This window comes from Phocoena phocoena, chromosome 9 (genome assembly GCF_963924675.1).
Source record: "Phocoena phocoena chromosome 9, mPhoPho1.1, whole genome shotgun sequence".
Taxonomy (NCBI): domain Eukaryota; kingdom Metazoa; phylum Chordata; class Mammalia; order Artiodactyla; family Phocoenidae; genus Phocoena; species Phocoena phocoena.
This window is the reverse complement of record NC_089227.1, coordinates 59,175,878-59,193,908: the sequence shown is the minus strand read 5'-3', so window position 1 is coordinate 59,193,908 and position 18,031 is coordinate 59,175,878. Positions and strand designations below refer to the sequence as shown.

At 44.7% G+C, this 18,031-nt stretch overlaps 1 protein-coding gene across 1 annotated transcript in view; it reads right to left on the bottom strand.

The window, feature by feature from the left end:
• CHN2 (chimerin 2) overlaps positions 1-18,031 on the bottom strand; it is a 331,855-nt gene that overhangs the window by 183,946 nt on the left and 129,878 nt on the right. The gene's annotated exons all lie outside the window — the stretch shown is intronic.

Genomic DNA, 18,031 nt, shown 5'->3' with positions numbered 1-18,031 from the left:
TATCCTCCTGTCTGAAGATGTTTGTACTTGTAACCTCTGTTTATCTATTTCCAGTGGCACTGTCATAAGGAGGAATAGCATATTTACACACCTGTGCCTTTATGAAAGATCATTTATCAATTTCCTAATTTGTCCACATAACAAATATTTACCAGTCACTCTGTTCCTGAGCTCACGTTAGGTGCTGGGCCCACAAAGATGAGTAAGAAAGTTCTTTCCCTCAGGCAGCTCCCACTTCCAGAGGGAAGAGAATTGAACAGTGTCTATGGGAGGCGGTTGTGCAAGTGCCACGCCCCTGGCAGGGGTGAGTGGGAAGGAGGAGGAAAACTTCACAGAGGAGATTATATTGGAGCTGGGCAGTGAAGGGTGAGTAGGAGTTCTCTGGGCTCTGCATTACAGGGAAGAGAAGAAAGGTGAAGGTAAAAGGGAGGATTGGGACATTGGTTTCACTTTAAGTGTTCTGAGAAGGAAGGAGACTTCTTGGTTTGTATGTTAAGTGTTTCTGACAAAGGAGCGTTTTCTCACAAAGGCTAGATCATCATTTCCACTGGAAGTCTGTGCCTTAACAAAGCCATCTTTCCCTGCCTATAATGAATGCAAAGGCAAATACACGAGGCACCAGCAGGCTTTGAATGAAAGGATTGCTTGCATCCTGTCAAGGGGCAAGGAGAGGGTCACGGGAAATTCCTCCAGGGTAACCTGCTGTCTCGCCTTCTCTTCTAGGCATGTGTGGCCTATTAACCCTGGCTGCTCAGGGCAGAGCCCTCACCATGATTACTCCCAGTGGGTGTCCTGTGGCTTCTGATGGAATGAAAGTGAGGTGTGAATCCAGTGGAAAGCCAACCTAGTGCCCCCCAAACCCCGGTGCTACCCTGCAGCTTTACTTTCTTCAGCACCTCCCAGGGCAGAGCTCTGTATACACCAGGTGCTCAATAAATGCTTGTTTGATTGATCAACTGAGTGACCACTATCGAAGTAGAGGAAAAAAATCAGATTCTCCTTAAGAATGTCTATTGCAGCCATCAGTACTGCATTTTCAGGGCTAGGTTCAAGCAAGACAAATCATCTTCACTGCTCACAGTGTCCAAATGACCAGTCACAAGCTGGCTGACGGGATTAAAAAGGAAAAGAACAACTGGGCATACTGGAAGTCTCCTTCAGCCAGGATGTGCAGCATGCCCTACCTGACATCTGCAAACTCTGATACAGACCAATCAGTAACTAGTGCGGCCATGATTTGGCTGTCAGAATTCAAAAACTAGAAAAGGAAAAAGCAAAGAAAGCAGCCAGAAATGATTAGATCTTGGGCCTCTAAACAACAGTGAAAGGTCCTTTGTCTCATGCATCTGAGTCCAAGCACTTGGTGGGAGCTTCCCCTGTCCAGGGTTTCCTACCCTCTGGTAGGAAGTGGGCGTTCCTCTGGGCACTAAGAAACCACTTAGGACGAACTAGTAATAATTTGCTGGGTCAAGAGGCTCAGCCTTTGGCAGGAGCTGTTTGTAGGTTTTTCATATGCCACCTTTAGCTGTTTAGGATGGTTCTATTTTCAGAGTTCATTTGTTACATTGTAATAGGCTTTCCTCCATTGCCTGCCATAGTGACAGAGGATGCTGGAGGGACTCCATTGTTCCACTCCTGTGAGCACCAATGTACTGAATAGATGGTTCCGGAAAGAAGGCATACTTGACCTTGACCACCACTGAGACTTTCACTATGGAATTTTAGATGTCTTTCTAAATGCATTTTATATCAACAATATTTTCAAAGCTATTACACTAAAGTATTCTAAATGTATCCACTGATTAAGATAACTTATCTCTCACACATGGTAAATGACTCAAGGTATCAATAATAAGGGTACACAGTTGCTCTTCCTCCATACAGGAGCTTCCTGTATATACCCAGAGGGGTATTTCTGCATTTGACTTTCTCACTCCAGTCTAGTCCTTTGACCCTAATTCTTACACTTAGGGGACAGAGATGTGACAAGCATGGAATGTGATGGACATTTTCCAAATAGAACTTCTTTTTAAATAGAATTATAGAAGAATGTTTTCTAATCCCTCACCATTATAGCTTTGTGATGTCAAACTGCCACAATTCTATCAGCCAAATTTTTCTACACTCATCTTGTGTGGTGAAATAGCAGCTATGAGATTGAATTTATTCATCATATGGCTTTTTAGATATGCTTTAGTATTTTCTGAGAGAAGGGGGATCAAATCTACTGGTTGTCAAAGGCCAGGTAATCTTCAAAATATCAAGGACTGCCAGACCCGTAACACAGTGTATTTTTTATTATCATCTGGTCCTTTCTCACCAGCTCACACACTCATCTCATCTCTGACTCTTATCCATTACTGCTGAAAATCCAGAGATTACTGACACAAAATGTGCTGCCCCTGTAACCACTGGCTTATTCATGGGTTGGGGAGACCTGGGGATGGGTAGGGGATGAGGTGCATAAGTTGGAAAACCAGAAGGAAGTCCAAGGATAGAGAAGAAATTAGCCAGGAAAATGCTAGTGGTATAAACAGAGTCATGTTGAATATGAAACCGTGCCACGATTTCATGAATTTAGAACAGAATTTTGCCCCTAATTCCCAAGGCTGCCAGTGTCTTTATGTTCATCCAACTTGCTTCTAGTTTTTATTTTTAAAACTACAAAAATGTAAGGGAAAGCCAGCTAGTTTAGAGGACTCAACTACATCTTTAGATTCTTTTATTAGATCCTTTTTTTCTTCAAGAGACCCCAATTTCTTCTTGATCTGCTCTTAGCTGCGTGTAACTCTCTCACTCACTCTGTCACCTCTTCTCCCAAGAATGGTCATTTTCTCAGGATAAGACTCTGAGGCGGGCCTGTGAATCCTTTTAACAGCAGCCCCAACATGAAGCGATGGAAGCCATGGGCTCAGAAAAGAGTGGGTCAGGACCTGGTGTGGGATGCCGGTGAAGAATGTGATCACACAGCCTGGGGGGGGCTCCCCCATTTTGCTGTTGCTCCGCATACACCCCCATCCAGCCCTGACCTGGTGGGAACCTAGCACGTATCTTTCTTTAGTCAATTTCTCTGCTGCCTACTTCTGAGTTCCACAGGCTACCACCACCTGAGAGATAAACAAGGCCAGAGCCTTCTTTACTCAGAGCCAAGAACGGAGGAGACAGTGGGTGTTTCTCAGCTGATTGCAGTCCACGCTCCCTTTTTATAAACATAAAAACCTCATGTCCTTATCTTCACCCATTCTGAATCCTGGTGCAGAAGGAAGGACATCTTCCGGGACAGGACCACGAGACAAGACTGAGCCTTCCTGTCTATAATTTGGATTAGCTGCTAGCAGCTGTATTTCTTGAGTGCTGATTATGTCTCAAGCCAAGAATTTTACAATTATCTTTTTACTTCAGCCTACCCACGGGTAGGTATGATCATTATTCCTACTTTTAAAATGTGCAAAAAGAGCCTCAGAGAGAAACGGGCCAGCTAGTAAGAGGCCAACCTGGGCTCCCATGTGAACAGTCTCATTCCAGCGCAGGTGCTCTGAACCACTACTCCATGCGGCTGTTTGTTTCTTTTCTCCTTTTTATGGATATACCTCATATCTTACTATTCATGATTTTTTTTCCAGATCATACAAGCCAGCGCTCCACACCAATTCTGATTTCATTCATTCCTTGTGCCCTCTATCCCGCAGCAAATCCAATGAAAAATCACTATGTCGGTAACCCTGAGTTTGAAGGGAAGAACTGACTCTCTGACAGGAGTGGTCTCTGCTTCTCCCAAGGGTCTCCTCAGTGTGCGTGTGCGGTAGGGAGATGAACATCTAAGAACTGTAGTCCTTAGGCTCCCTTGCTTCAGGCTTCCAACTGGGTTCAGCTAATGGGAGGCTTGGGCAGGAAAGGGAAGGAGGGAGGAGAGGTATGCTGGGGTATTTAGTCCTGTTCCCTCCCTGCTGTGGTGATGCAATGGATGACCCTCACAGCCACCACTGTCCAGGCTCTTCTCCTGTGGCTCTAGCCATCCCCTGGCTCCAGCAGTAACACGGTTTCCTCCTGTTGCCCCTTCAGGCTCAGGAGTGGTCGTGGCTTTGCACTGCTGGCAACCCCTGGGTGCTTCAGAATCTCTGGTTCCCTTGGCCTGCCTATACCTCTGTAGAAAAGCCTCTTCATTAACTTCTCTTCAACACCCCAGCTGAGTGTGCCGTCTGCCCCTGCCAGGACCCTGCCAGAGACCATTTAACATCTCCTAGACCACAGGAAAGGTGAAAACAGTCTGAAACAAGACCTGAACAGGACGAAGGTCATTTATTTTTGTAGGGACTTTGGACTCACTTCTTATAAACTGGAATCAAATACATTGTCCAAAGGTGAAAAGGGAGCCTGGATAGCCTTCCATTTTCTGTAGGTGTGCCTCTCTTACCATCTAGGGAGATTTTCAAGCCCACAAACCGAAACAGCAAACCCGCTTCCCACTGCAGCATTAAAATGGGTTAAACTTAACCCACTAAAGTGGGTTACATTTGGAATATGAATAAACATTTACCCTTGCTACGTACTGCATAATTTCACATCTGTAATCAACTTCCCATGCTATACTACACACCTTCTAAATTGGCTCAATGCAAGGAAGCTCTCATCTAAGCTCTGGGCTTTTCTAAAAATAAAAATGATAACAATAAACACTCCCCTCTTTACTCTTTGGTGATGTATTCTGAGCCTAAGCAAGGCCTCCACGTTTAGTGGGCTATTTTTCTTTTCTTCATATGATATGCATGCCACAAAACCTGCAATTATGGGGTTTCTAAGAATTTAAATGATATGTTCTCAAAACTAACTCGATTCCTTTGTTTTTCATACACACAGAAACGCACACACACATACACAACATCCAAGAACATGAGTTTGTCTCCTGAACGTCAATCAGGGACCAAAATCAAATTCCAAGAACAGGTTTCAGAAAGGCCAACTTCATTAACCCTTTATGAATTGTAATTAAAAACCAAATAAATATCCATCTAAGAGAGGCATTCTCTCTTATGTTCTCCAATCATGGAAGATTCTCAGAGTCAGAACAATTCCCAATCACACTCACACAGAAATTATTCAGCCTGACCCTATGCACTGCGATGAAGCTCATTCAATGGAGTGACACTACTTCAAATCACGCTTATTAGGTGTGATACCCAAACCATCCGGAGCCCAGGACTGAAGAACTTTACTGCAGACTACTGTGCTGAAGAAGGCCAGGGTCATTTTAGAAGAGGGACTGTCAAACACACTACATTTCATGATGACTGTATGATATTAAAATAGAATGAGGTGGGGCTTCCCTGGTGGCGCAGTGGTTGAGAATCTGCCTGCCAGTGCAGGGGACACGGGTTCGAGCCCTGGTCTGGGAGGATCCCACATGCCGCAGAGCAACTAGCCCTGTGAGCCACAATTACTGAGCCTGTGCGTCTGGAGCCTGTGCTCCGTAACAAGAGAGGCCGCGATAGTGAGAGGCCCGCACACCGCGATGAAGAGTGGCCCCCACTTGCCGCAACTAGAGAAAGCCCTCGCACAGAAACGAAGACCCAACACAGCCATAAAGAAAGAAAGAAAGAAAAATTTTTTAAAAATAGAATGATGAGCAATTCACTATTTTAAGAAGAAATGGGTCAGATCATTAAATGTGATTAAACACGTAAAATCGTGTTACAAGTGCCGGACAATCTACTGATTTAGGCACTTTGAGAAATAAACATTAAAATGATGCTTACCTTCAAGGAGTTTATAGTCTGGTTGGGACATAAAAAGAGAATTAACAGCAAGCACATGAAAGTAGATACTGAAAGATGAGAAATGAATAGATCAGACAGTGAGAGCTCTGAGAGGTCAGAAAAGAGAGGAACCACAAAAAACTGCCATGCAGATTCCTCAAGAAAAAAATTCTTTTTTCTGAAAAGCAACAGTTCCTGTTTTAAAAAAAACAAGAAGAAACTTTATTACCTAATTCAATCAAACAACGTATTTTCTTTATTGCAGAGGTTTGCCGACTAAACACTGTAATTTTTTTTTTTTTTTTGCGGTACGCGGGCCTCTCACCGTTGTGGCCTCTCCTGTTGCGGAGCACAGGCTCCGGACGAGCAGGCTCAGCGGCCATGGCTCACGGGCCCAGCCCCTCCGCGGCATGTGGGATCTTCCCGGACCAGGGCACGAACCCGTGTCCCCTGCATCGGCAGGCGGACTCCCAACCAGGGAAGCCCTAAACACTGTAATATTAAAATGCTTTAGGATCATCCAAACAATGATTAAAAGCACTTATTTCTTGATAAGTTTCTGCAGGATTAAACACACACACTTTACATTAATTATTACCGAGCTGGCAGGAAGTACGCACAATGCAAGAATCCCCGGATTTCAGAGAACTGAGGGCAGTGAAATTATATTCTCTTTCCTCACCACATTTCTACTGATCTTCTTAGAGCAATCTCAGAAACGTTGCAAACAAATAATTTACTCCCGATAAGAAAAGACAGGCCCTGAGAAGACAGGTGATCAGAAAAATGAGAAAATATCTCTGGCAGGACCATTTTCTATTATGAGGGGCAGGCAGTCCCAGCGTTAGCCATTTTTCTTGCCTTATCTGAAGCTTAATGCCAGCGTTGGAAGATGAGGAGGAGTTAAACTCTTCCTTTTTGTTTGCCGTCAACCCTCACAATTTGCCAGACATGTTACTATTTCATTTCACTGAAGTGCTTTGCAGATTGTTCTGAAGCTTGGTGGAAATAGAAGCCATTCTTGGGTTCAGCCAGTGCTTTTCAAGGAAAGGGAGGGCACAGTCTCTTTTCCCTCACAGGGAATCCGCTGTCCAATTTATTTCGACTTATTTGGGCTTGAAAAGGAAACACTTCAGTCTGCAATGAATAACCCCAGACAGTTGTAAAGTTAGACCAACTTCTAAAAGGAGTCTGCGTGGCCCTTCTAAGAGCAAACATGATTTCCCAGGTAATTCATAATTAGTTAATGGTGCCCTGAATGATTTTTAGCTGTCGTAAGCACCATTACTGTCTTCTGAAGAATTTAGAGATGTTTCTTCAGAAATGACAGCAGGGGTTAGCTTTATTTCAAAACTTTTCTTTCCATTAGCAGATGGCTGAATTTCTTTCTTATTTCCAATAACGAAAACGTATGTCAACTTGTTATTTTAGGCTATTGTAAGCATTTGACCTCCAGCATAGGCACGAGGAGAAACAAGCCTGTTTACTTGAGACTTGGTTTTATAAAATAGTGAGTTGATTCAGGGTCCGAATGATCCTTATTCTGCTGTTCTTTTTTTTAAATTCAGGAATAGCATATAATTTAAAATGTCAGGAAATGGTAATAAAAGGGTGGAGGTATTTTCCCTGCCCAGTGATTATGCTCCAATATTAAAGTTATAACATACAAAATTGAAACTACAGTTAGTTGGCATCTAAATTTTTTTTTCTCCATACCACACTGTTGGTATAAAAGCCTCTTTTACACACGTATCTTTGCTTATCTTTTTTTTTTGGCTGTGTTGAGTCTTCATTGTTGCACGCAGGCTTTCTCTCTCTAGTTGTGGTGAGCAGGGTCTACTCTTCGTTGTGGTGCACGGGCTTCTCATTGCAGTGGCTTCTCTTGTTGTGGAGCACGGGCTGTAGGCATGTGGGCTTCAGTAGTTGGAGCACGGGGGCTCAGTAGTTGTGGTTTGCAGGCTCCAGAGAGCAGGCTGGAGGGCAGGCTCAGTAGTTGTGGCGCATGGGCTTAGCAGTTCCGCGGCATGTGGTATCTTCCCGGACCAGGGCTCGAACCCAAGTCCCCTGCATTGGCAGGCAGATTCTTAACCACTGAGCCACCAGGGAAGCCCCTCTTTGCTTATCTATTCACATTTGTATCCTCCATGTAAATTGTGCCCTGGTCAACCTCTGAAAAGAAATGTTTTTGCTGTGTCTCTATCTGGTCTTTTTTGGCCATTCATCTGCTTAAGATGAAGGCGGGAAAAAACCTTTTACTAGAGTAAAAAAAAACTAGCTGTACTCTTGTAAATCTAATCTAAAATGAGTGTATACATAGGACAAGCAGTCTTGCCTAAAAAAGGAAGTATCTGCCTAAGCTGAATAAAGAAGGACCGCGTAGAGAATATTATTCAGACTTTTTGGATTCTAAATAGGAAAAGGAGGGTTACCATTAGAAAGATGAGCAGAAATGAAAATGTTCATGAAGTGAAAAGGTGAACCAGCTTTAAATAATTGCAGCTTGGAATCTCAAAGAACCAGCATCACCTCTGGCACCAAGCATCTCTGCCCATGGAGTCTCTCACCTTTCTGCCTAAATCATCTGAAGAATCTGTTTGACAACCAATCCAACATCGTGCTTTGGAGAGGTTATTTTCTCAGAAGGCCCTGATATTTTAAATGTTTTCTTTCTTACCCATTTCCTCTGGAAGTTTGAAGGAAGCACACACACACACACGCACACAATTTGGGGCTAAAGAATGAATAAAAAATCAGTGCAAATACTGAACAGTTAAATTCACTTTCAACTTTACAATTCAGAGAAGAAATGTTAAATGTGTCAAGTTGCAGGCAGCATTTAAGGCCATAAACTGGTTATTATCCTACAGTATTTATAGGGCGCTCTGGGTTCCAGGTGCCTTGCAGCCACTAATTACACATTTCTCCTGCTACCCCAATAGGGAACAGGCATCACTAACCACATTTTACAGGCAAAGAATCAGGAGTTAAGTGATGGGCCTCGGGTTACAGACTAAACAGGAGGTAGGAAAGGAATGGCATACCTAGTCTCTCAGTCCAAGCAAGCATCTTGTGGAGTGTCATCTTAAGATATCAAAGAGGTAAATATTCGTGTCGATTTAGAACTTTTATTCCAACAGTGAGAAAACCAGAAGCTTCACCACTCTTCAGAAGCTGGTCCACAGCAGGATTCTCAACATGCATCAGAATCCCCTGGAGGACTTATTAACATGCCCTGTGAGCGTGTTCTGAGCCTGATCTCCAGCTTTTTGGATTCAGAAGGTCTGGGATGGGGCCTGAGAATCTGTATTTCTGAAAAGTTCTTGGGTGATGCTGATGCTGGTGGTCTAGGGAACCCAATTCTGTGGAACTGATATTCCACCTCACATCTAAGCCCTTCCTCATACACCTTGAAACATCCCTCCCTCTCCCTCTCTCCAGGTATTATCCAGAGATTCACACTCCCCGTCCTGTTGGCCTTGCATTTCAGCTTCCTCATCCATATTACTCAGTACGTCCCATAGACAGAAATGAGGCCGTGTAACAAGGTGAGTAAGAGCCTTGGTTTTGATATATATATGTGTGTGTATATATATACATACACACACATACATACATATATATATATCAAATTGCCTCCATTCCACTCAAGTCTTAATACCTCCATTGCTGCATTTATAAAATGCGAAAAAATAATAACTACCTGATAGGTTTATTTTAAGGATTAACTGAGGTAACCCACTAAAGCACTGAACGCCTGGCACGGAATTAGAGCTCAGTAATAGTGATTATTATTATCATTGCACATTTATCCAACAAACATTTGTTGAAATCTGCCATACTTTAGACTCTACGAAAGGTAATGAAGACAGAATGACAAGTCCTGATGCCTGCTCTCAAAGAGCTGAATATCTGATTTTTGAGCTAGATGGGAGTTTCAGAGTGTCCTGTGATATTATACTACATGGACGTACTCAGATACATTCATTTGTAGGCAAAAACAAAATAAAGCAACAACAACAAAAACCTTTCCCTGAATAAAAGCTTCTGCAGAAGACCGAAGGGTAAATACTGAGTTATTTTGGTTGAACAGGGAGGGAGGAGGACAAAGTCCCTCTCCCACATCTCTATCCTGCTTCTCCCCAGGCTTCTGTGAGCCCTGCTCATTTAAAAAACCCAGGAATTAGTCATTACTCCATCTTTAAAACTGAGGAAACTAAGACCTAGAGAGGTGACACAACTTGCTAATAAGACACAGAGCCAACTATAGTGGAAAAGATGGGATTGGATTACAATAAAGTATCACAGAATCATGCTGGGAATGACCTTCCAGATGAGTTTGAGTTGACCCAACTTCCTCATTTTATAGATATAGATACAGAGGTCTCTGAGTCTATTTAGGAGTAGATCATGGGAACATGACTATGTCTCTTAACTCCTAATCCACCTCTCTTTCTTCTACACCTCTCCTTCCTCCAGTTCCTGCCAACAATATTACAGGAACATAGCAGCCTCCCAAAATGAATCAGGCTTGGGCTCTTCTCCATTCAGTGGCACCAGATAAAGTGTCCCAGGAAGGTCTAATGTTTCAGCCCAGCCATAAGTGAGCAGTTAAGGATGTCTTCCTTTAAAACGCCCCCTCACCCCTGAAACTACATAGGCTGTTAGCTTAATAACCCTTCTAAGAGATATTTGCATTTTAATAAGAGTCACTTAAAGACTGAAAGTAGTATTTAAAAGAATTTGGTGAGGCTCAGAACCAGGAGAACATCAAAGAAGACCTGAGTCAACTGCCTGGCATCCAAGGTGTGATGCTGACGGATGTCAAGAGGCACAGGGGCTTCCCTGGTGGCGCAGCGGTTGAGAGTCCGCCTGTTGATGCAGGGGACACGGGTTCGTGCCCCGGTCCGGGAGGATCCCACATGCCGCGGAGCGGCTGGGCCCATGAGCCATGGCCGCTGAGCCTGCGCGTCCGGAGCCTGTGCTCTGCAACGGGAGAGGCCGCAACAGTGAGAGGCCCGCGTACCGAAAAAAAAAAAAAAGAGGCACAATCCTTCTCCCAGCTGCCACTGGCTTCCCTGCCAGGGAGAACAGTCTCTGGCTTACAAACGGGATGGACAACCTGCTGACAGAGACCTTGGAAGAAGACATGATCCATGAGAGTGGGGCCAGAAGCAAGGAATTAGGCAAATGTCTTGATTTTTTTAAAGAGACAGAAGGAAAATTCTCCAAGATATTGGTGGTTGAGCTGGAAATTGATCCCAGAAATTATAAATGGGATGGATTGAAAAAGAAAGTGATAATGGTGAGGCCATAAAGCCAATCCAGTCGCACTAAGAACAACTGAAGTCATAGTAATGCCAGTCATATCTTTCCAGAAATAAAGGAATAAGATTGGGATACCAGAGAAAATGAAGCAAACAAGAGGGATGTCCACAAAGCATTTTGGACAAGGTTACAAAACACAGGTTAGGGCTTCCCTGGTGGCGCAGTGGTTGGGAGTCCGCCTGCCGATGCAGGGGACGCGGGTTCGTGCCCCGGTCTGGAGGATTCCACATGCCACGGAGCGGCTGGGCCCGTGAGCCATGGCTGCTGGGCCTGCGTGTCCGCAGCCTGTGCTCCACAGCAGGGGAGGCCACGGTAGTGAGAGGCCCGCGTACCGCAAAAAACAACCAAACACAGGTTAGAGACCAGTACAATTAGGCAGATTAATAATCAATCTGATGATTGACAAGTAGAAAGGGCTCAAATTAGCTGATAGAAGAATATTTCTTGGCCTTATCCTAGGCAATATTTTTATTAACATTTTAACCAAAAGTGTGAGCATTTTTATCAAAATTATCCATGTTCAGGAGATCTAATTAAAGGTCACTCTATTTGAAAGAAGCATGCTCTTTACCCTTTCTGGAATAAAGATTCAGAAGCTTGGATTGCCACCTGTGAGGGGTAGATAATATATTAGATGGTAAAATGGGGATTAAAAAAAAAACTGAATAGGATGGCACCAAATTCAATAAAATTTCATTTAAGAGGGACAGATGTAACTTTTTGCCAAGAATTTAAAAAATCATTGCCAATACTGGGGAGACACAACCTAGCAGGGGTACATACAATGTAGATGTAAAGATTGTAATTGGTGTAACATCAGTAGCTATTATAGAGTAACAAAGCTTCCAGAAAATTCTGATCTCAGACTGTGCTAATAGGATGACAAGGTGGCCATCTCCTTTGGTCAGACTCTCTGGAGTGTCAAGTGTGGTTCTGGGGACCACACTCTATAATATTAGGGGAGGACTGAAATATGTCTGGAGGAGAATGAGTAGAATGAGATGATTCAAAACCTCATCAGGTAAGACATGGTTGAAGGAAGCGAGGTTAGCGATGTCTCTGGGTGAGCATGGTGCATGTCTTCAAAGAGCTGAAGGGGCCAGATGTGGATGTGCTCTGCAGAGTTCAGGAATGCAGAGAAATACCACCAATCCAGAGAAGCGCTTTCTAACGGTCTCCGGTGACAGCTTCAGGAGGTGGGGAGCTCCCCATTGCAGGAGACATTCAAGCATGACTGAAGTGCTTCCCAAAGAGAAGTGTGCCCATCCTTTAACTCTAGGCTGTCTGTGACCTGGATAGTGTTAATCTGACTGTATTTGCCATAAATACTCTCCTTCTGGAATAAAGCCTTGGGACTCCAAACTACTGGCTGAAAGACCTACTTCTCTGATCTACAGACTGTATCCAAATCCCAATAAAGCAGGTTTAATGATATACTGGGATTTTACAGAGCTCTTATCTATGGAGCTCAGGGCACCTTCATACCAATTATTGCCTTTTACCTTCACAATACTCCCACCAGGTAAGGAGGAGGAGGAAGCAAGTTTGATTTTGCCCATTTTGTAGCCAGGGAAGCTTGAGGAGATTTAGCAAAGGCTATTCCATCGTGATGGGAATCTGGTATTTGGAATTTTGTTCTTTAGCCATCTCTATTTTAAAGGGTAAAGCCACATTCCACCTTTCTGTGGGACACTGTCCCTGTTACAATGCATTTAAAAGCGACAGTAATCGGGACTGACTTCAACGTTTGGTTCCAGGAAAGGCAGGGACTCACTAGTGGAGACAGGCAGAGGTGTTAGGAAGTAGAATGAGAAAAGCTGTTTGACCCTGATCAGTGGTGAATTACAAGGAAAAATGGCTTGGAGAGGACCCTTCTTCTCATTTTACCTCATTTTCCTCAATTATCTGAGTGGCTGATAATTCTCTGGGATGGAAGGCAGTTCCAAAAATGGCTTTTTACACCACATGAAAATATCCAGGGCTTAAAAGCACCCTTTTCTGTGTTTCTGTGTGGTATTTAACACAGTATGTCTTAAATTAGATGGGCAAATGTCTCTCTGACTAATCCGTAAGACCCATAAAGGAACTGACAAGCTTTCCTTGTCCTTGTGTCAAGAGGTACAGAAGAAGGTGTATAAGCACAGTCTCTGAAACCACACTGCCTAGGTTCAAATACCACCTCTACCACCCATGAGCTGGGTGACTCTGGGTAAGTCAGTCCACTGCTCTGTGCCTAGTTTCCTCATCCATAAAACGGGATCATCAGAGCACCTCCTCCCTCACAGGAGGGCTGTGGGGAATAGATCAGCAAATCTATAAAATAAATGCCGGGCACCTGGCATATGCTTCCCATGTCCGCCTCCACGGCCACTGCACTGCCTGTACACCACAGAGCACAGCGAGTCTTCACCTTGGTGCTAGGAATCAATCTACTCCCTCGTCACCTGCTTTAAGATCTTGGGCTGTCCACACCAGAGGGCAATATTAGGAAAGCAGGCATAAATAAAAGGCACAGATAACCCCGAAATCTACTCTCTCCAAAAAAATGTCCACTGTTTTCCACCAAGGAAGCTTTGTACCAGAACTGCTAATGATCTGTAAAGATTTTCCCTAGATGGTCTGTTCTGTAGAAGAGATGATGGTGTTTTAAAGAAATGCCATTCTAAAGCAAGTTTTAAAAGAAGACACTTTCTCCCGTGAGGGAGAAATTTACCTAAGTGCTCCCAGCATTGGGTCTAATTTTAAGTGATTTAGATTCTGGTGTTGGAGAACAAGTAAAGATGGGACCAATGTGGTCTCTCTGGTTGCAGCAGATGCACCCCTGCAAATAGGATGTGAGGTGAAAGAAAGAAGGGATACGGTAGGAGGCTGGAGGGAAAGGGCCAGATGATGACCATGGGACAGAAAAGGTCTTCCAAGGCCCAGAAGGAACAACTCTGAAAGCACTTGAGGAAAGAGAAAGAGAATCTTCAAGAAGGAAAGAACCCCAGGGAAATGTGCACCCAGGTGTGGCAGGACAGTCTGGAGGACAGGTTAAAATCTGAGAACCGTCATTAATATTGCTATCCCGAGTAGGGTCGGGGGTCCAGCTGGCTGTTAGATGTTAGTGAGGAAAGCTGCCATATCCTAGAAGTTGCTCTGTTGGTTTGGATGTCTCTTTAATATTTATTTGGCTTTAGTTCTTCCAATAAAGAGTTTTTTACAGTAAAGTTGCACAAAGTGCACAGTCACAGATCTGTGGGGATGCCAGCCAAAAGCCCTACTGGCAAACCTCTGTGAGGATGACCGTGTTGTTCACAACCACAGGGTTCTGTCACCCCTGCTTAGCAAGGTGTGTAAACCACAGGGGAGGGGAAGGACAAATGAATATCTTCCTGCAGGCAGAAAGTGCAAAACTCAGAAGCCACAGTTCAGTGGCTCTGGGACTTCAGTCTCCAGCGTGTAAGGTTTGGTGATGGGCATGGTAGTGAAGAGCCCCACTGCCAGCCAATCTTGAGAGAGGAGATGTGGTTCTCATGCAGCTCTATTACTTTTTGCCTGTACCACTTTGGGCAAATTATGTAACTTTTCTAAATCTCTGTTACTTCCTCTTTTTTTTTTTTTTTTTTTGCGGTACACGGGCCTCTCACTGTTGTGGCCTCTCCCGTTGCGGAGCACAGGCTCCGGACGCGCAGGCTCAGTGGCCATGGCTCACGGGCCCAGCCGCTCCGCGGTATGTGGGATCTGCCCGGACCGGGGCACGAACCCGTGTCCCCTGCATCGGCAGGCGGACTCTCAACCGCTGCGCCACCAGGGAAGCCCCGTTACTTCCTCTTTAATAGAGAAATCTATTGGACCTACCCTCCGGGGGCCAGGGAGGGTTCAGTGAGCCCAGCTCCTCACCAAATGTTGATGCTCATCATCTCACTCATCAATCTTCTACTTCACCCTCTCATGGAGAATCACAAAAACACGGAAATACTGCTGAAAGATAGGGGCTGGGGAGGGCAGGGGAGGGGAAGGGGAGGGAGGGGAGGCTGCACAAAGGAACTGGGCATTGCAACACTGGCTCATTCACACTGGGAAAGCAAGACGTGATAAAGGGTTTGGTGCCACTCGGTTCCAGAGTAAACAAAAGCCCAGATGAGCCACAGGCCTGTAAGAAAACCCCAACACTGCAATATTGTGAACAGACAGCTTCGGGCCCTCAAAGCAACTGGAAAGGCCGAAAGAAAATGAAGTTTGTTTTGTGGAAGTGGAGACCGACTCAGCGTCTCTAATGGAACCACATCTCCTCTGTCAGACCTGCCGGCAGTGGGGCTCTTCACCACCATGCCCATCCCCAAACCTTACACACTGGAGATTGGGGTCCCAGAGCCACCAAACTGAGGCTTCTGAGTTTTGCACTTTCTGCCTGCAGGAAGGTATTCATTTTTCATTCTCCTCCCCTGTGGTTTAGACACACTGCTAAGCAGGGGTGACAGAACCTCTAATGGAGCACTGCAATGTGCAACTGTAGGTTTACCAAAAGAGCTCCTGGAGCTTCTCAGAAGTAAGCATCTTACACCTCAAATTGAAAGCAAAACAAGTTTGGCAGCTCCGTTATATCTGAATTGTATCCACGAGGATGTTAAACTAGAGGGTGTCTGTGAAGACACCATCCACCATGCCTGGCACCGGACAGTACAAGGACCACCTTCGTGCTGGTATGAAAAGGTGACATTAGGGTGTCTGCACCGATGGGAGGGTGCTGAGCTGACCTCCACCTGCATCCTTTTTCTCCTCCTCACCTCAACTCAACCTCCCCTTGGAGACCAGGACTTAACACTATCTGCGTTATTTATCTAATAAAGGTGGGCTAAGAACTGAGGCTCGAATCCTTGACTTTTTGTGGTGACTCCATTAAAATGTTTCATGCACAACTTCTGAGAAGTATGTAAGGGTTTATGGCGCCGAACGGCTTTTAAATTTGCAGATTTTACACATGCAGTTCCCTTTTTAATGCCCTAAACTGCTTCCGTGCTCCAGGAGCATCTGCTTCCCTTCACAGCTCCTCTCTGTCTGATCCAGTTCCTTGTATCTGGTAGAGAACAACAGCCTCACGACTGGGCAAAGCACAGAAAACATGCCAGCCGTGGCCACACGGCTTTGGGACCGGATTGAGAGGATAGGGGCTTTTCAGGAGCTGTGGGCACCTCTGCACAGCCCTGCCAGCCACAGGAGTCAGGTAAAACAAATTCACGAGAAAATGAAATTTTTCCTTTCTATTTCATGAGATGATGAGATTCTTCTCTGTTATTAGGCCCAAACTATTACGTTACTTACAGCTTTTATTGAAAGGTAAGCGTTGTTACCATACAGAATCTGCTAAATTATTAGGATCATAAATGACCTACAGGATGGGTCATGGAACTAATGCAAGTTCCTTGGCTTAATAAATTTGCAAGTGCCAAATTTATTATTATAAATTTATAATAATTTATAATAATAATAATTTTCCCCCTCCTCCTCCCACGTACACAAACAAAACTGCTGTAAAATTATCAGGGGAATAAAAAGAATTTGAATGGCCAGGGGAGCTACCCCGGGCACAAAAACCACACGAAGCCATGTCTGTCTCAGGGCTCTGACCTTGCCCCTTTTTCTTCTCACTGACACCTCCCAGGACAGTCTTTATCCACGCGCTTGGCTGCTTGAATTCCACATGGCTGCCTATAACCCAGACTTCTCCACTATGCTCTAGCACAGGACTCAGCAAACTTTTCCTGTAAAAGGCTCGAGAGAAAAATATTTTTGGTTTTGTGTGCCACGGGGTGTCTGGGTCTCTGATGCACCTACTCAACTCTGCCCTCATAGGGTGAAAGCAGCCACAGACAATGTGTAAACCAATGTGCATGGCTGCATGCCAGTAAAACTTCGTTTGCAAAAACAGAGAGAGGGCAGGATTTGGTCTATGCAGTCCCAGTTCGCCAACCCCTGCTCTCAACTCCAACTGCCTGCTAGACATTTCCACCTGCAGATTCCATAGCTGCCTCAAAACTCAATGTTTCAAGGCTAGATACATTCTCTTCTACCTCTAGTTAGCTGTAAAGAGACCACCAACACTCGTGTGCCCGGGGCTAACACTGGGGCATCATCCACATTACCCATCCTGACAACCCACAGCCAAGCACAAAGCCTATTAACTCTAACTTCTAATACATCTCATTTGGCCCACTCCAATTAAGTATTCCTTGAGTGCAGGGACCATGCATTCCTATTGTCTAATCTAGTTTCTAGCACATGGAAGGGCCTCCCAAAAAATGTTTACTGAATGAATGAATGAACTGTTATAAAGACTCTAGGGCAGTGCTGCTTCTTTTTTTTTTTTTTAATTAACTTATTTATTATTTTTGGCTGCCTTGGGTCTTTGTTGCTGCACGCGGGCTTTCTCTAGTTGCGGTGAGTGGGGGCTACTCTTCATTATGGTGCATGGGCTTCTCATTGTGGTGGTTTCTCTTGTTGTGGAGCATGGGCTCTAGGCACATGGGCTTCTGTAGTTGTGGCACGTGGGTTCAGTAGTTGTGGTGCACGGGCTTAGTTGCTCCACAGCATGTGGGATCTTCCGGGACCAGGGATCGAACCCGTGTCCCCTGCATTGGCAGGCGGATTCTTAACCACTGCACCACCAGGGAAGTCCCTCAGGCAGTGCTTCTTAAACTTCAGTGTGCATACACATCACCTGGCAACTTCACTCTGCAGTTTCTGATTCAGTAGGTCTAGAATGGGGACTACAGTTCTGCATTTCTATCACACTCCCAGGATGCTACATACTGCTCGTCCACGGACCACACTTTGAGTAGCAAGAATCTGGGAAATACCCTTTGGTCCCAGAGTGGCATATGCTAAGAGATCTCCTCCCCAATTTTGGTACATATGTTGACTTCTTTCCATGGTCATTTCATTAAATCATTACTTGCACCTATTCGAAACTC